The sequence below is a fragment of the Pomacea canaliculata genome, linkage group LG4 (assembly GCF_003073045.1).
Source record: "Pomacea canaliculata isolate SZHN2017 linkage group LG4, ASM307304v1, whole genome shotgun sequence".
NCBI classification, from domain to species: Eukaryota; Metazoa; Mollusca; class Gastropoda; order Architaenioglossa; family Ampullariidae; genus Pomacea; species Pomacea canaliculata.
This window is the reverse complement of record NC_037593.1, coordinates 24,505,636-24,525,864: the sequence shown is the minus strand read 5'-3', so window position 1 is coordinate 24,525,864 and position 20,229 is coordinate 24,505,636. Positions and strand designations below refer to the sequence as shown.

At 40.9% G+C, this 20,229-nt stretch overlaps 1 long non-coding RNA gene across 1 annotated transcript; it reads right to left on the bottom strand.

Annotated features, from left to right (window-relative positions):
• Positions 1-649: 649 nt before the first annotated feature.
• Positions 650-9,926, bottom strand: LOC112562726. Its single transcript, XR_003098917.1, has 3 exons — positions 9,358-9,926; positions 7,735-7,872; positions 650-1,103 (listed from the first exon to the last, which is right to left on the bottom strand). It is a non-coding gene; the product is annotated as an uncharacterized LOC112562726 (long non-coding RNA).
• Between the last annotated feature and the right edge of the window lie 10,303 nt (positions 9,927-20,229).

Here is a 20,229-nt window from a genome sequence, read left to right as displayed (position 1 = left end):
CTCTCGCATGCGTCTTAGACGAGGTTTTCATCAATCTGTCTGGTTGCTTGACTCTCCGTTCCCGGGGGCCTCTTCTTATAAATTACTCGTCGATCAATAATTGTTTGTGTAAAATGTGGCTGTTTGCTCCAAACATTTTCCAAGTCTTGCGAGGATTTCGGCACTCATTTTTTATTTAGAGGATCGTGCTGAGGCAGAGTAGGGGTGGCAACCTTAGTTGTCCCATAGGTCTCAGCAGAAAGTATCAGCTTATCAAAGTTTCTCGTTTCTTGATATCATCACAATAGACAAATATATTGCTCACATGGATAGATGCTCCACAGAATGACACAATCACAATATAAAGTTCTTAGAATGAAACAATAAGGTGGCTCATGCTGACTCCTACATCCGCACAAAAAGGTCTTCGAGACAGGCCCATCTCTGTTATAGTAAAAGTGAACATTTTTTGTTATTTTTATTTCAAGCAAAACTGTTTTTAGAATGCTTTTTATTTTAAAAAAATGTTTTGTTAGATTTTTTTATTGTTTTTGACTTGGTACAAAAGTTGTTGGAATTGTTTTATTTTTTTGGAAGGGGGAGCTGTACAAAAGTGACTGTGTAAACTTTTCTTAATCGTCCTGCTCATCGATACAAGGTGTAGGTAAAGAAACCAGTGGCAAACTAGCATTGGGATAAAAAAAAAAATCTTGCTGGAAGAAGTAGTCACAAGGGAATAACACTAACCTCCGTGTATCCCAAAATACTTGATGAATGGGTGAAGGATTCTACACGCGTAAAACGCTGGTACGAGAAATCTCGAGAGAACCTCTAGACTTCAATAAATTTTCTCAACCACCAAAAAAATTCTTGTAAATTATCTCCCTTAGTTTTTCCCCTTACAATTCACTTTCACTTGTTTCTCCTCGTGTTGACAAATCCCATAAGGATGTCGTTCTTAACGCCTTTGTTGCGTGGCTGGGAGCAGCTTCGGGGTGTCCTCCTTGCTCTTCACAAACAAGAAGAGCGTGAAAATGTCTGAGATCACTTTTGGTGATGTCCAGAGTCGAGAGAACGAAGAGAGGGAAAGCGTTCCGGTTGAATGCACTTGACTGGAAGATGACCTGGACAACAAAATTTATACAGGAACTTTAATTAATTAATTATTATTAATTAATTCTAATAAACTCTGACAAACCATGCTGTTGATGTCAATGGAACATTTATTATTATTATTATTATTATTATTATTATTATTCGAGTCGACTCAGCAGCAGCAGCGACCAAACTAAAATTTGTGTCTAGCATTTGGACGTCTGCTGACGGCTCGCGTATTGATTGGTCAAAGCTGTCCCATAATTTAGAGGGAAAAGAGATTGTGAAATCAGCAAATGCCTTTGCACGGTGCAAACCGAATTATGCCAACGATTGCCGTGCCCGCGAAGAGGATAATAAGTGTCCCTGCAACTTCGTTTCTATGGAAACTAGTGTGCAGTTCTGTTGGACATACGGTTACCAAAACTGAGCTGAGTTCAGGCAGAATTTGTGACGATGGTTTGGAGTCGCTGAGACATAAAGTGAAATTGTTAACAGAAAGTTTGAAAACTTTAATTTACCTTCTTTTGGTAATTTGCAAGCGTCCAATGTAAATAACAAGCCTCACAAATCGATTCATTTTAAAATCTAATAGCTTTAATTGATGTTTAAAAAACTAAATTCAGCCTGCGATAAATTGAATTCGATTGGCAATAAAAATCAGCTGATCAATTGGTTTAAAATTGACGACCAGCGTTCTCATCAATTATCGCCAGATTTTTATTCGTTAGAGCCTGAATACATGTAATAATGAACACGATGGTGATGTGTATACATGTACTAACTGCAACTAAATAGGCATGACAACCTTTGTCCTTTAGCAATTCCAAGGCGATTTTTAGGTCTTTTCTTTCTCTATCCCGGCTGGAAGCTGCAAGTATGAATAAACTTGAACGTATTCAACTTTAAATGGACCTGAATCCCTCAATGTGATGACCGGCTGAAGTCTGTGAAATATTAAGTTTCATCTGTCTCTAGATGTCTGAGCCCAGATCGCCAAGTTTTAAAATAGCCATCTGTGCCTCGTCATTTATTTTTACCTCGAGGATATCGATGAAGAAACCGGATTCGTCATAATGTGTTCAGAGTTTCATGTAGCAGTCTTTCAATAAAAAAAGGACGATAGCATTTATAAATAACATGAATTTCTTATTTGTGCACGGAATATGTCATGATTTAAGACTCTTTATGATGTGCACGCGCAGGAGGAGAATAATAAGGCCATTTTACATTGGCCATGCACAGTGCAGTCATCTGGGAAGTCCGGTGAAGATTTGCCGAGGTCGCAAGCTTTTGCAAAAATACAAGATGTCTTCTCATTCTAAAGACGCTTATTGATTTCTCTTCCTTCTCTGATTAAGGTGAAGTGCATGCAGAGGGGAGTGAAGCAAAGAAGACATTCTGCCTGGACGTGAGAGAGGTAAACAGAGAAATCCTCATTCAAGCAAATCGCGCAGTTGTCTGCCGCTAGACTTTTCGCTTCTTTCATCGCCGAACAGCAGCTTGTCCACGAAGGAGACGCTTTCAAACTGCAGAGTCGACTTCAGAATCCTATCTCCATTCTACAAGAAGCTGTGAGATCTGTCATGGAGTGTGCTTTAGTAGCAGGAGGAACAGCTGCATCTCATCCTGGGTGCGATGAAATCTACCCCAGTCCGCGAAATGGAAAAGATGGCCTGTGTGTGGCCTCTAGAGAGAAAACATAGCCTCAAAATCCTCTTGCAAGGGGGAGAAAATGAATAGGATGTTTTCATGACCCTTACATGCGAATCTGAAACAGCCAACAAAAATCAGCAAAAGAGAAAAAGCATCAAGCACTTATACAAAGAGCTCTGATGCCAGTACTAGGACATCCTCAGTGACAAGACACTTCCACACTGATTTCATCTTGCCCGACTGGAGAGTCAGACAATGGATGGAAGTCTCCACCAGAACGCTGTTTTTGGCATTTTTTTCTTCTCCTGGAAGCCTCATCCTCACTATAACTGACATCTACCCACCTACCTTGAGGATCAGCGCTTATACAGATGGAGCAGAAAAGAATCCATCCACAAAGGTAGTAGCGGCATTGAAAAAATCTCACTTGTAGGTGGAGAAGCCTGTGTACATCTAGACCCAGCAGACGTGCCTTTCTCAAATCACAAGTACTTGTAATTTAAAAAAAAAAGACATCCCTTCCACCTGCTGAGAAACCATAGGCTACATTTCGATCTGCACAAACTTTTAAGCCACAGACTCAGCAGATGTTGACCCACTCCTACTGACCTCAGACCTTCCTATTCTCAGTCAACTTCAGCATTAACCACTACCCGTTGAGTTCCATGGCATTTGACCTTCCAGGCAATGAGCAAACCCCACAGCCTTGAAGAACACCTTCAGAAGATTTTCAGAATAGATTACTCTGAATGGTGACTACCAACCAGGAACTCATCCAGCAGATGCTGTCTTTGTCCAGGGAACTGTGGTCTTTATTCTCATCAAGACAAGAATTTCAGTCTGAGCTCAGTGTGAGTGTTAAGCCTTACAGCGGACTTTGAAAGTGGTAGGACTGCCATACCCACAAGGCAAAGTACCAGGAGCTGTGGTAGAAGGGGGTGGAACTTTCACATCCTATTCCCTGGGGACTAGAAACGACCTTTGCCAGCTTTTCGGCATTCCTCGACAAAAGGATCTGATTACACAGATGTGAAACTCAGAAAAAAAAATTTTTTTACAAATGCTATATCTTTACAACTAGGGGACAAATACAAGATGGGTTTGCTAGACCCTAAACAAATCCCAAATTATCAAGAGGTTTAGCTGAATCCTGCACATTGTGCATCCAGCTAGCCCCTAAAAAAGTCGTTGTGCATTTAGCCTTAACCCCTTCTTCTTTTTGAATGATTTAAAGGCTGCATAAACTGTGTCTTTCTATCCAGACACATTTTTACAAATCTTCTACATTTCAAAGTCTCCTCCTACCAATCCCCTGATCCTAGTCTTTTTTATTGAGAAGGACAATCTTTAAAAGAACAAATGGAGCCGCCTATAAGTTCATCTAAGAATGATGACAGAGATTAGAGAGGCACCAAAAGTGAGTGGCATTGAAACCACAAAGCACCAAACCTACTTAAGAGATTTTCTCAAATTTCAGTTTATGAAAAAAAATGTGGAACATAAGCTGAGCAACTCTTAGACATGGACGACAGCACAAGACTCCAACACACTTTTCGTCTGACACAACCTTCTAAATGTGGCCTAATCGATGACATCTAAAAATACATTTTCGATCAACTTGTTTTCTGTCTTCTCTGAACGTGAATAAAAGAACGCAGTTAAACTTAGAGACAGAGCTAAAATAGAAAGGTAATTTATCAGGGATTTCGTAGTTTCAGGTAAATGGCTTTCATGTGCTAATTGTTCAAGAGGTAATTACAATCGCGATAACTAATCCCAAACAGGAGAGCTAACATTGTGTTAGCGATTAAAACTAAACAATGCTGCTAGTCAAGATGAAAACACTTAGAATCATTTCTGAACCAGCGGCTAACAAATTACAAACCACGTGAAGAGCTTTCAAAGCAGAGATTAAAGCAAAGCATCAAAGATTCAACGAAAAAAACAAGAGATTAAGGACAAACTCAGAACATCTAAAATTATCTCGAAAGATCGGAAAACCCTTCAACTATTAATTTAGTCCTGCTGTTTAAAGTCCAAGCTAACTCAAGACCACATTTCCATATTCATTAGTCTCTCTCTCTGCTCAGCGTCTCGGGGATTCTCGTGGATGAGTTCCGAGACAGCGAGACTTACTGGACCAGCAACTCTGACACTTTACAGGCGCTACAGAGGGTCCGGCATGTATAAAAGCTGGCACAATGAACATGACAGATATACAGCCCAGCAGGGGTCGACAAAATCCTGCAAAACAATGGGCAGCACATTAAAGTTTATTTTTGTAACTTTCTCCTTATTTTTCTTGAACACCGCGGCATCAGGACTGTGTCAAAGACCTCAAATTTGGACATACGGGATGTACATAATTTAGCAACATGCAAAAACATGTTTTAGGTAATTTTTATGATATATATATATATCCTTTAAAGCATTAAGGCATAAATTTTCATAACGAAGTGGATACAAATACTTGAAAGACAATTTATTTTCATAGAGATTATGTATGCAAAGGAATAAAAGACAAACAAAGTGGTTTGGCTTCATTCTGGAAACTTTCAAAATTTGAATCGCTCCTGATTACACGGTTACGACGACGAATATCTTAAAAATATTCTTGAAGTAAGAAGCTAATGTACACATGACTAAAGAGTTTAATGTTTGTGTGTGTGCTTGTTTAAAAAAAGTCATTTTAAGGTACTCCTGGATTCTCTAAACACCTACAGATGGTCTGAAAGACTTCACGTCAAAGAAGAACTAAACTTTTATAAACAGAGCATAACTACAAACTTTACTGAGCCTATGAACACATCTTTTACATTTTTTTAAAAGAGTGAACAACAAAGATTAATAAGATTTTTAAAAACGAAAGAATCCAACTTTACATAAATACACATTCTTCCATCAATCTATCTAAGCAGACAGGCGTGGGTCGACAGACTTTATGTGTTTTGGCGGCTTATTTAAGCGTATCAGATACAAAAAAAAGATGCATGTATCTACTTCAACATGATTACTGGCGCTGTGGTCTCTCTGTACACCTCTCCATGCTCCCCCTGTTCGTCCAGTGACAGCCATCCTCTGTCTCCAGGCCCCTTCAAGCGTAAATCACACGCACTCCCTTGTTTCTTACCATGGACCCCAGTTCTAGAATTCTTTGTTCTGGAATGCTAGACACTCGTCCTCTAACTCAGCATTTATATATAACTTGTAGATGTACCTGATTCAAAGCCCCTTCTTGTTAATGGTGAAAAAGAAAAAAAAACAAAAACAAAATGCCATCACACATACATAGGGTCAGTGATTGTGACAGGCATGAACTGAAACAGTGGACTAATGGTGTCAGAAACAAGGTCCTAAAATTATTTTGGGCGAAGATCGATGCATTAAGTAAATAAAATACTCTTGAACTATTGATCTTTCCCGCCTTGCACTGGAGAAATAAACACTTTTCAATCAGGCATTTTCAATATAAACATTATCTTTCCAGGAAATATCAGATTAAATAAACTATAAAAATACTTATATAGACTTTAATTCCCTTTTCTAAATTTTGTGATGAAAGATAACAGCAACAGCAACACTACACAAGGCTGAATCACATCAGGAAAGTTCGATTAGAAATAATTATTTAGGGTAAGAGATAGAAGTTTGATTGAATGTATGATGAACAAGAGCACTTCTACCGCGTGTGAAAAAAAAATGAAATAATGACTAAAAAAAAAACCTCTTCACATGCCTGAGCACGTGCGTGCATCATCTGCAACAAGAGATGTGAACCCTATCCTCCTATACAGATGCTGTTAACCATATCAGGGCTAAATTAGGAATTGCTGGAGGGTGTTAATGCATCATCCTCCATTTAATTTTTAATTTTTATTATAACTATTATTTTTTTATCCTAAGCCCGTGCGTGTAGCTCTTCACCGAGGAAACAGAATTTATGAGATTACTTCCAAGAGAGCTTTTTGTTTCTGTGCGAATGTGCGAAGTTAATTATGAATACAGAAAAAGGCAGAAAATCCATTGAAAGATGTTTGATAAAAGAGCTAAAATGAAACATTAGCTGTTGACTATTATCACATCGATGAAGCTTCAGTGTTGTATACTTCATTATTGGTACACTTGGTAGATGATCTGGTTGTCAGTATCTTAAAACAAATTTAAGCTAAATAGAACTTGTGATCTAGAACTAATGTCAAACAGAAGTTAATTTAAAGTATAAATTTTATTTTGTCGAAGCTACACGAAATCATCGTTGTTATTCACATATATTTTAACCCGTTTCTTTTTTCAACCCTTTAAAAATTTCTTAAAGCACCACAATATCATCAGAAGCATGATATTGAATAACTCTTTATTATACCATTACAATATATATGTAGGCATCTGAGATTAGAAAGGTTAGGTTCTACATTCCTTTCTCATCGACTGGTTAGAACACTGGGTAAACAAGCAACAAGTCTTCATTGACTGATGACGATGAGGAGAAGGAGGAAGGAGGAGGACGAAGACGATTTATTTTGGCAATGTCTGTCTCTTATAATGGAGAAATTTATACATTAAAATTGGCCAAGAAATAAAAAGAGACATTGAAATAAATCGTTTGAGACTGCCTTAAAAAGTCTGCAGATTCTTTACTCTATGAGGAATTCCTGAAGGTCGACAGATTCATTTAAAACCAAAAAGCCACTTCCCAGCTTCCAGAACTTTCTTGAGGGGATGAAGGGTGCCGTGCGCACTGAATCATACGTTCTGTATAATCAACAAAAAACTGGAAACGGAATATTTCACTTTTGGGGAAAATTTAAAGTAAACAGGTCTCTGCCACAACACACCCAGTTGCAAAAAAACAAAAAAACAAAACAAAAAAAACAAAAACAAAACAAAACAAACAAAAAAAACAAACAAAAAAGCCGCATTCGTTTTAAAGATTTTGATTGTATTCATGGTATTTGATACAAAATATCAGAAAAAACTAGAAAACAGTAATCATCAAGTACACACCTCAAGTACATGATTACTCATGTTATGGACGTATATGGAGATGCATGTCGCTGCTCCTACTGAATCCCTGTTGCAAGCACCGCTGAATGCACGCACCGTGTCACGTGACCCTTACGAACCAATCAGCGTACGCTGGCTCTGTAGCAAAAGATAGGTATCGGTGAAACATTTTTTTCACTAATAAAGATCACCATTAGAGAAGATCAGACAGAAAATCAGCACTTATGTTATCCAGACCTGTTTGAAAACCTGAATGTAACAATATCTACCTTCGTGTACAATATTATTGACAGGACATGCGTACTGCAGACATTTTTTGCGTGAAGAAAGATTTTTTTCTTTTTAAATCGGCCTAAAGATGCCAACAAGATGAACTGTATGAAAAAGTATTCGATCGATAGAAGAAAATCAGCAAAATTAAAGCTTTTTGTCAATAATTTGTCAGTGTTTTACAGAGATTTTTTTTTTCTCTGTGTGTGTCTCTCTCTCTCGCGCGCACACAGACACGTGCGAGCTTGTAAAAAAATTAATAGAGATAGATATCAGTACGGGTAAAAAATAATATTAAAAAACAGAGAAAGTAAAGGCGAGAAAAATGTTAGTAGGGAAGCCAGGCCTTGTGATGGCCTTTGTGCAAGTGTGCAGCAGCCAGAGGCGCACAGCCTGCGGCCATTACCAGCAGCCCATGACGTTGCTGACCTTCTCCACGCACCCTGAGCACTCTTCACTCCTCACTAAATTAGCCGCCATTGTGATTCGCTGACGCCAGCCTCCTCTCACGGCTTCCAAGTTGTCTGGTTGCGTCAGTTGGAATCGCACGATGACACGTGGTGGGAGACCTACCTGTAGTCTTCCCACCCCCCACACACAAACACCTCCTCCCTTTCATTGTTATACACACACACACGTAAGCACGCACACAAGCCTTTATGTTATCTTTGTGAACAGCTGCTCGCGTTGCAAGAGTTAGGATTGTTGCAGTTATCGAGAAGAAATTTGGAACTTTCTTCATATTTATCTTCTCCCTCTCATAGGTTTAAAATACTGCCTTACTTGTAGAGGCAGCACACATAAAACTGTTTTATTAAACAGAAATTAAAGACCACTAGAACAGAAATCTGATCAGAAATTATGTTTATTACGGTGTCCCAACTCCAAGGCGCGCATGAGCGAGTTCGGTGCCCGTGTGGCGCAAGCATCCTTCTGTCAGTTGACCCAGCTGTGTAGTGGGTATTTCACTGTAGAGGCCTGGGATTCAAGAATCTTTCTTTATTTTTTTTTTCAATAAGCTATCCCCGAGATAAATAAAAACTTAACACCTCACTCCTCTACAACCTAAAGTCCATTGACTACCTCTTTTATTTTTTCTTAATTACAATACAGCGAGTTACTCGTTCAGGTCTGGTCAGCGCTCCTATCACACGCTCTGTCGTCTGCGATTGCGACCGGTTCAAAGGTCATCTGCCTGGAGAGTTTTTAATTACACGAGCGACTCTTACTTTGTCGGTCACGGTTGATGCTGGGTATACCTCCCTGTCAACGTCACACGAACTCTTTCTTTCTTTTTCTTTTTTTAAAAAAAAAAAACTTGCACTAGGTTTAACTGGAAGACTAGTGTCTTACCTGAGGAAGGTAAGATGGCGAATCTGACCAGCGAAGATCACGGCGAGTCGCGAGGAGATGAGCGTCAGTGTGCATGCCCTCTGACGTCCGTGCAGCATCAGCGACAGAAGTCCATCGTGGAATGTGAGAGGAAGAGCATGCCAGCCGGCGATGCCCGAGGACCAGGAGACAGAAAGAGGACTGCGAAAATAAGAGGAGGACAAGTGAGGTTGGAGGGTTTGGGTGGTAGGAGGGTGGCGGGTCACTGAGCGAGGAAGGGAGGAGAAATGTGGAGGGATAGACCGGAGAGAGATGCTCGCTAGAGGGAGGAAAAGGAAGAAGACAGGCAGGAGGGAGGGAGTTAAGACATTGATTACTGCCATCCGTAGCGCGGAGACGACACATGTCACGTGCATCGCGCGCGCGCGGCCATTGATCTACTGTGTCGGGCGGACTGGTCTCTCGGCTTTGAGCTCCGCATCCTCCTCCGTCTCCTTCTTTCGCTGGATCTATCAGTGTTTTCTTATTAGCTCTCACACATAAACAAACAAACAAACAAACAAACAAACAAACAAACAAACAAACAAACAAACAAAAACGTAAACAGCCACCCACACTAACCCATTAAGGTAAGGACAAACATTTCTTCTTCTGTCTTTCGCGGAAGCATTCTGAGGGAGCTATGTTATTGTCACCATAACGATCAAGGTCGTCAGCTACGAGGGTTCGTATCCTGCTTTACGCACACGATATATTTTTTGGTTGAAATTTGTTAACAATCTTTATACATAAAAATACACACGTATACACCCTTTCAACACCTTTCATCCCTTATCATACTCTCCAAACAGTCGCGCCCACATATGCACTCCTACATATACACGCCCACATATAGAAGCCCACACATACACGCCCACAGAGGGATGCCCACATATAGATGCCCACATATACATGCTCGCTCAATCATTTCCATGATCTTGCAGCACGTGACACAGGTAATATGTGCAGGTAATGTACACAAACCCACCAGCTCCAGAAACACTTATCACTCGTATTGCTACTCAAAATGCCAATTTCCGCAGCATTTGGTTTGTTGCCCGTAGCAACACGGTTTGCGACATTTTTTCCCATTGACCCACTGTTAGTGTTGGTAGTTCTCGGTAAGTTTGTTTCAGATCCGATTGTTACAAATGACATGGCATCCTTTTGCAAATTAGTTTATGTAAATATTAAATTTAAGACAAAGGGAAATATTTATATTGACACAGAATTTCCACGCTTAGTTCGTCAACCGAGACAACACACATTTGACAGACGACAGGTCACGACCAAACCTGTTTGCAAAAAGTTTTTTTTTTATTTCTTTGCTTATACTATTTGTACACAATATGGGGGTTTATTTGCACTAAAACTATTCATCACGGATTTCTGAGAAAACATTCATTCTGATCTAGTATATGTTTGTCTGTCTGCCTAAACCTGTAGGTTACGCACGGAAGATGGACATCCTCGTTCATACGTTCGACCCTCGAATAGTACTGGTCGTCGGGGGTAGTTGGGTGGGTGTGGTGGAGCATGAATATATGATGACAAGGTCTGCCTTGGGCAATGGTCAGCAAGTCCTGCACTAGACCACTCATTCACCTTCGTAAGAAAGTTCTTTCTCTGGCCACCTCGGCATCGAACAGCAATCATCGAAGGACAGACTTCGAGGTGTGGTGCTGAGTCACGTGGACAGACCAGACCAGCTCCCACCGCTTGACCTTGTGAATACTAGGGAATTTTTTCCCTTTGTGTTTAGCCAGTCATCTGCAACGATTTGCTTACCGAGTACATAACTACTATCACATTGTGTGCGGCTCTCTCCACCCGACTGTACTTCGAGACTAAAGTCCGTACCTGGCTCCCGAGCATCCTTCTTCCTAGTTAAGAACTGGGATCGAAGTCCATCACTGATCCTCCTGAACTAGATTTAAGGAGATGAGTGGAAGGGTGGGAATCCCCACAAAGGGCAGAAGGTAAGCAAGTATAATAGTTTTACCTTCGGAAGTCGCTGTCTGGTCATTCGATGCGAGCGGCTCGGGTATCGTGTGTCGGGTGCTCCTTGTTGTTTGTGAGTTTGATTGACCGAGAGTCAATCGATCCAGAAGCTGCCAGGAAAGATGCCTTAGGGCCAGGAGCCAAGGAAGAAAGACACTGCAGGCTGTGTTCGTATTTATAAATATCTAAGCTGTTTTTTGCCGAGACTGTGGCACACTCAGGTGACAGATGACGTCATCAACGGCTATTCCGAGATCGACAGTTACCTTCCTTGATCCAGACCAGCCTCTCTCTGAATGAAGTAAACAAAAGACAGTGGAGTAAACAACTTAAATTAACATTGTAATGCAGTATTGTAATGTTATCAGTACACAACACCGTCTTAGAAAATGATAGTTTCTTTGTTTTGACTTGTATATCTCTCTCAACCTTCATTTGTTTCTCTCTTTCTCTCTCACTCACAAAGAAACATTCATAATGACACTGTCATAATTATCACCCTGATCCCAATCATCAGAATTACTTTCATCACCCTTTGCATCACTATAGTCGGATTATAATAGTAAAAAAGATTTTAAAAAACTTTATCTTTGAGTTTTATGAAAATCTCTTACTAGCGCGCGACAGAAAGAATAATATTTATGTCCAGGAAGTAGCCTCCGCCTCTTTCTCTTATTCTTTCCTTCTTGAGCCTGTTTAATTTTTCCAGGACCCCAAATGTCAAGAGATTTACGAATCGAATTAAAAATCCTTCTCAGTCCCGACATACTCAATACCAGACATGGAACAGATATAGGGTAGACGGACACAAGACTTACTTCAAGTGGACATACTTAAACAGGGAAGTCTAGACTAAATATCATTTGACTAAACATACATAAAACCGACAATATTGGGTTAATCGGTCAGTCAGTTGCATGCAATTCTTCAGTTAAAGTTTGGATAAAAGTAAGTTTTATAACGTAGGTTATTTTTTTATTTACATAATTTTGGTCAATCCTGTCCCATATAATTTTCTTTTTCATAGGAAGAGGAAAAGATTCATTCTACTCTTCGATATAATTACTTGACTGATAGAAGGATAGCTTAGAAAAAAAATCTCTTTAGGGGTGCTGGATTTAAAGAAAAAGCCTGGAATCCATATTTTTTAGAGAAGATAGACATTACGAAAGATACTTTTTAACAGAAATTGCGAGAAAAAAACTGTCTAAAATGTCGTGGACCAGAAAGCAAATCACTAGTCAAAAGAGAAATCGTTTGTATAAATATGGGGTAAAGGCAAATAATTCCGAGAATTTTTTTTCTCGTTTCTGCAGCCCTGGGCGAAGATGCAGCAAGCCAGACCAAGTCTTCCGCGCAGAAAATAGTTCTCCGAAATGCCAACTCCCTTTCCCCTCCTGACCATCTTCATCGCACCAGACACTTCTGCCGCCATGCACTTCCTCGTCGCTTGAGAGGAAAATGGCTGCCATCAGGATGAAAGCCGTTTATTTGTTCGTGCGAGCGCTGCAGAGGGAGATATCGATGTCGCGAAAACAAGGGGACATCATTTGCGGAAGCACAGAGGTGGCGCTGCGGCTGCCCCTTTCCTCTTTCCCGCTTCCTTTGCACGTGGCACTCGTGACAAACAGCGCGCTGACGTCAGGGGACGCACGTTTGCCCACCAAACACGGGACCCGGAGGCTGGCAGCACGGAACCTCTTCAAGATGGGGGAAAAGGGATCAATGACACGTGAAATAAGAGGGCGCCATCCATCTTTGAGGCTTTGGTGAGGCCCCGAGGAGCCCCTTGTGGGCCTGTCGCGCGGACTGTCCTCCATTTTAGATCGCATCTTTGATTCCCTCGCTGGATGGTGTTCCTCCTTTAATAATTTGTGTGTTGGGGGGAAAAGATTAGTATGATACTATTTTTAGATGTCTTATGTCATGTAGGTGGTCAATATATGCATCAATGTCAGCATGCTTATGAACAAGTATGAGTGTTTGATTTATTTTTCTGCTCCTCCTTGTTTTTGCTTTTTTATTCTCTTTTCTTTTTTTCCCTTTCACTTTGTTTGTTCAGTTATTTCAAATGTTAGCAAGTGGAGCATCCATCGCAAGGAGGAGACTCGCAGCCGTTACTCTCACAGGCGTCCACTTGAATGTGTCGTGACAGAAGTAATATTCAGCCAGCGAATGGAAAGACATTATCCTTAATCTCAAATCTTAAGAACCGCTTTAACCGTCACGTTGTGGAGAATTTGTGGATTTTTTTGTGCAGGTTTCCTGTGATTGTCACATAAAAAGTCGCATTTGGGGGGCGCATGTGAAGAGGGATGTGCGGCATGGAACAAACGCCGTTCACATTTGAAGCTCGGTTATTTGTGAGAAGAGAAAATTAAAGGATTGACGAAAATACAAACTGCATTACCAATTAAAGAAATTGCTTTTAATAGATGGGTATTCAGTTTTGCATGACTCTGTTGAGGACAATTCAGCTGCACTGTTATCGGGTCTCCCAAAACATGTCGACAGTTTTCTGCAGAAGACAGATGGAGAGATTACAGGCATTGTTATGGATCGCACACATTACAGTAACTTTTTATAACACTCGTATCATTTTCTGCCCTAAAATTGTAGATTTTGTAGGGAGTTACAATGAATTCTGTTGCTTGACTGCTAAGGCAGACTTCATTGATAGAACTCTTCAACTCTGACCCCGGAAGCAATTCTGCAGGTTATTTTTTTCTGTTATTAAAATATGACCACCTCAAAACTGAATTTTTCTCTCTCATTGATATCTGTGTTTACTTTCGAATTGGTATTATTTGTGCAATGCTTAGTGAAGAGAAAATTTTGTTCATTTCATTTTTAAATGAAGTTTGAACTGAATCTGAAAACAGCGAGTAGGACCGTTGATACCCTGGATGTGTGCGGGTGAAACAGGGGAAGATACTTGAGCAGGACAAGGATTTCTGAGAGGAGTTAATGCGCTTGTTCCTGTTTCATTTCTTACTTTAATCACGAACATCCAGCACGATGCTGCTCTAGCTAGAGGTATATATGGTTCCATTTGACCAAAAAAAAACAAAAAAACAACAACAACCCAACTACAAAAAAACAAACAAACAACAACAACAACAACAACAACAAAACAAAAATAAAATAAATAAAAATAAAAAATAAGATTGAAATCTCCATTGACTAAGCTTGGCATTACATCAAGAGACGCTGTTACTATGTCTACACAATTATATTTTACACATGGCAGGAAGGGAATAGTAAACTGAAGTTAGGAACATTAAATCGATAGATCGATCAGAATAAAGACATGATTATGCTGGTTTTCATTAACTTCCGATCGCTTTCGTTCCTTCTCCAACCTCCCAGCTTCCCCCAGCCCTCATCCCACCACAAAGCGATTCGTGAGTCAAAGAAATTCTGGTTCTACTCGTTTTTCACCTCGTGAGTGCACCCACTTCCGCCGCCTTTTACACTTTTTTAAGAGAAGCATTCATCTTGGGGGAAAATGTTGTACACTTTTAGCAAATCTTCCTTCCAGAGAAAAGAGTAAGATGTTAATGATAATGAAATCGTGATAGTCCATACTGCCCACAGCTGCTGGGGACCGGTTAGGTTTTAAAAATATCTTAGTTTGAAATGACGATTGGGATGTTAGTGGTTAGCTCTTAGATACCAGACATTAAAAAAACGAATCCACTATTCACTTTCGATTCCTCTGCTTCTGATTGAATGAATGAGGACGTGAGTGTGAATAGGAAAACGGGTGGCTATAGGTGATAGAGGATACAGGGTAGAGTAGATAGAGGCAGTGATTGAGGATACAGGGTACAGTAGATAGAGGCAGTGATAGAGGATACAGGGTACAGTAGATAGAGGCAGTGATAGAGGATACAGGGTACAGTAGATAGAGGCAGTGATAGAGGATACAGGGTACAGTAGATAGAGGCAGTGATAGAGGATATAGGGTACAGTAGATAGAGGCAGTGATAGAGGATACAGGGTACAGTAGATAGAGGCAGTGATAGAGGATACAGGGTACAGGTAGTAGATAGAGGCAGTGATAGAGGATACAGGGTACAGTAGATAGAGGCAGTGATAGAGGATACAGGGTACAGTAGATAGAGGCAGTGATAGAGGATACAGGGTACAGTAGATAGAGGCAGTGATAGAGGATACAGGGTACAGTAGATAGAGGCAGTGATAGAGGATACAGGGTACAGTAGATAGAGGCAGTGATAGAGGATCAGGGTACACTAGATAGAGGCAGTGATAGAGGATACAGGTACACTAGATAGAGGCAGTGATAGAGGATACAGGGTACAGTAGATAGAGGCAGTGATAGAGGATACACAGTGAAGAGCAGTGATAGAGGATACAGGGTACAGTAGATAGAGGCAGTGATAGAGGATACAGGGTACAGTAGATAAGAGGCAGTGATAGAGGATACAGGGTAACAGTAGATAGAGCAGTGATTGAGGATACAGGGTACAGTAGATAGAGGCAGTGATAGAGGATACAGGGTACAGTAGATAGAGGCAGTGATAGAGGATACAGGGTACAGTAGATAGAGGCAGTGATAGAGGATACAGGGTACAGTAGATAGAGGCAGTGATAGAGGATACAGGGTACACTAGATAGAGGCAGTGATAGAGGGTACAGGGTACACTAGATAGAGGCAGTGATAGAGGATACAGGGTACACTAGATAGAGGCAGTGATAGAGGATACAGGGTACACTAGATAGAGGCAGTGATACAGGGTTAGCTAGGAAGATACAACATTTAAAGTTTCTCTTTCTATTTCTTTTTTTTTTTCTTCCATTCCGTGCACTGAATAGCATGAACCTTCCTAACCGCATCTACCCCCCGCACCTATCATTAGTTTGCTGTGAGTGATACTACCCGGTGAGAGTATACCCAGTAATCAGCCGCAGGTCGTGCAGCACCTCGCTGTGGCGGGGATCGACCCGCGGCAGTTAGAGGAAATTTCCCATCAGAAGCAAAGCAGCTGCCCGGGGGGACCGGGGGGGACCGGGGGCCCGTAAGTGCGGCGGTCGGAAGCTCTCACCCACTGCTTCAAACGCCATCTTGCGGACAGTTTTGGCGGAGCGTGTGGTTAACCTGCCCCGGGGGCGCGGGGTTAAAGCGGTTGGGTTCAATGCGAGGCTGTCGCGGCTCGCGGGGAGGAAAATGGAGGGTCAGAGCCCCGGTGTCATTACTACGTTGCATCCCCGGGCTAACCTCCCCCATCCCACACGGTAACCGCCCAACCTGTCACAGAGAGAGGAAGAGAGAAGAAGAAACAGTCTGCAATTTATTCCTCGTCACTGGGCAACGGTCTGTGACGCTACTAGGTCACGTGATCGCCTGCCAGTCGGACGAGCGGCATGTGACAATGATGATAATGTCTGTAATACGCAGGCTTCTATTACGAAGGTGCTCGTTGGGCTTAGGGGAAAAAAAGTGGATAAACTAAAACGTAAAGACGGGAAAAGTGGGAATAGATAAAAAGAAAGAAAAATAAAGAGGAGGCAGGTGGATGTGGAGCTGACATTTCAGCTTAAAATCAGCTGATCAGATTCCAGACTGAACCGAAGATTGCTGGCAATTCTGCATGCTTCAAGATAATAATAATAATAATAATAATAATAATAATAATAATAATAATAATAATAATAATAATAATAATAATAATAATAATAATAATAATAGCAACAATAACAACAATAACAATAGCAACAATAACAACAACAACTACTACTACAAAATCACTCAGCATATTGGTAACAAACTAATAACATCCAAGTAACTTTGAACTTAGTTTTACCTGTATTTGCCTTTTAAAAATATTAGAAACTCACTCCAGAGAACACTAATGACATTTCTATTCTGTGAAATTGCTAAAAAAATTAACTTATGTGTCCGGTAGCTTTAAAAATCCTCGTAATAACAATACCCACCACATTGCTAAGGTTGAAACTACAGGCGAGTGAATGAAGTTTCTCTTCAGTCCGTACAGGTGACAGCGACAGGACTGGGTGGACAGTGGAAGAAGCTGTCACATTAACACAAACAACAGGCGGATGTGGTCGGTTGTAATGTCGCTGAATCTCTGAAAGGATCTTGATGGATTTACGGGCAGGAAAAACTGGAAAAACCGAAGAGGACTGCTAATGTCAGACATTACTCATCTCATCACCCACGCATGGTAGAGTGAGCCATCAAAGTCGACATCGCTCAGTTTTATTTTATCCATCTTATTTCCTTTTTTTATTCTCTTTTTTAGCTTCTTTCATTTCATTTACATTTTTAATTCTCTTTAATTTTTTCTGATTTTTTTCCTCATCGTAATATCTTCGTTTTTTAATTCCAAATCTTTCTTCTCTTTACCGCCCCTAAGATAGAGAAGTATCAACACAAGCATCTTAATTTTGACCTCAATGAAGCCAGTGGCATGCGAGGACACAGCACAGGACCCATGACCAATGTGACTTGTGTGTGTGTGCACCTGCACCCAGAGTTGTTTTGTCGGCGTTCACATCCTCTTGTCGCCGCCTCAGCCATTCGTCTGCCCCGACAGGTCCGGAAGCTCGAGCCACGCGGATGCTAAGAAAGTCTGACGATGCATGGCGAGGATAATGGAGGCCTTGTATCCCATAATTGGGTGAGAAGTCTTTATGGACAAACTAGCTTTTTTAACAAGTATGTGTGCTTTGTTTTGTTTTGTTTTGTTTTATTCTGTGCATGTTGTGCGTGTTTCGTGTTGTGTGCGTGACGTGTTGTTGTTGTTGTTTGTTTTGTGTGTGACGGATTGACACGTGGTCTATTTTATTTCACCTTTTATACGATATTTTATATACAGGGAGTGAATGTGTGTGAATGAGGACACTAGTGGTTCAGGAATGTGCTAGAGTGCCGGAGAGTACTGTGTTCCCCCACAAGTTGTATTATTGTCAAACATTCGGAGTTCCGATCGTTGAGAAGGAACATTGTGCCTCGAACTCCCAAGCAACCCTTGTTATCTCCTTAGTCGAGGTAAAGATTTGTTTATGTGCATAACTTTTTGATAATTATTATGATAATCCATCAATGTACTAACATATGTAAAATATTTTCATCATTTGATGGTACAATGTACGAATTTTGGGGTAAATAGTTTAGTGTCACCACCATGCATGATTAATTATTATTGTTAAAATGAAGGTCGAAGATGTTTTGAGCTCGACAGAAAAACAAGTATTTAAAAGCAACACACAATTTACAGTTTTGAACCAGGTATGACCAGGTTTTATACGACCTCTCGTGACCTATGTTGCTGACACAGGATCCGTGTGTCCCGGGTGTCATAGACTGTAAGGTTGAAGTCTACCCCGGTCCTGTAGCGGCTTCAACCATTCCTCACATCCTCATGACAAACTACAATCAAAATAATTCACTGATGGCGACCTTGTTCAGCGGTCGACTTCCTTCTAAAGGAGAAACTCGTTTTCTTTGTTGCCACCGGGAGTAGGGTTACCGAGAAAGTTTCTCACCTTCAGTTACCCGACTAAAGCTTCACCTGGGTGGCACCTCCCTTTCCTCATCCTGCATTGTGTTGTCATCTGCCTGCTGGAATTCTGGGAAGTGTTGTGTTATTGAAAGTGCGTCTGTCAGTTTGTTCATGCATCATACTTCAACTCTAATCGCCGAAAGACGTTAACGGATTTTGAAGTTCTGTAAGTATTTATCAGGGTGTGGTCTGACCGGTACAAACTTTCTATATTAACTGACTGAAAACTCAGAGTGAATATTATAATTAGTGTTGAAGGGTGAGAGGTGGTATTTTCATGCATTTGATAATTATTTTGATGATTGGTGGCTTATGCCTTACTGATTTTAGGTTGTTTGCGGATACTGAGTTAATTGGATGTTTAGTAACCTCCATTATACCCAGTGAGAGTTTTTCCAAACCGCTGACCTCATTGAAGCTTCTAACATACAACGAAGACACACAACAGAGACAAACTGAACAGGAATACGTTTTTAAGGCAAAGCAAACAAATAAACTGTCGATGTCCGATCACACGAGATATTACGAGACCCACGTCTCCCACTTATAGATGTCGTGGCAGTGAAGTGAGTCCTCCCTCCCAACCCTTACATTTTCTCTGATCTCTTGTGGGGATCTCTTGTCTCACTCGAAGCCATGTCCAAGCTGGTTCCCAGTCTGCTGTAGCGTCTTGACTTTCATCTATCGTCTCTAGACGAGAACGCAAATGTCGGTGTAGTGGCTCGGCGTCTCCTCGACACAAAGGTCCAGAGATGTTCAAGCCTCGCAGACAACCACGCACTGTAGGTCTTCACCTACTATTACTTGTAATGGGGGTTCCTTGTCAGCTGCTTGACAAGGCACTCAGTTTTTTTTTTTTTCTGTATAAAACTACTTCTTTCCTCAGTTCTCAGTCGACAGGTTCTTGGAAATCAAGATCTTGTACCATTGGCTAATTTATTTCAATGGAAACACGAGCTACGTTCCTAAGGTTCTCGTCAGATTAACATCACATTAACACCCGGAGAAACCCTTCTCAGACAGGGAGAGAACACCCTGTCTCCACACAGACAATGGGTCCTGCAATAATCGACTTTTTTCTCATCAGCGTTGTAACTAATTAACCATGAAGGAAACAATGTTAGGTGAAGACTTACTTTACTTTTAACATGATTTCTTTCTTATATGTCAGACCTAGTGTAGGTTACTTGCTCGGACATTGTCCTCGGAGCGTGTTGTCAGTTAGAAGCACAACGTCCTCAAGACTCGCGACAACGACCCCTCTCCCACTACGCCGTCTCCACTACGTCTACGTCTACGTCCC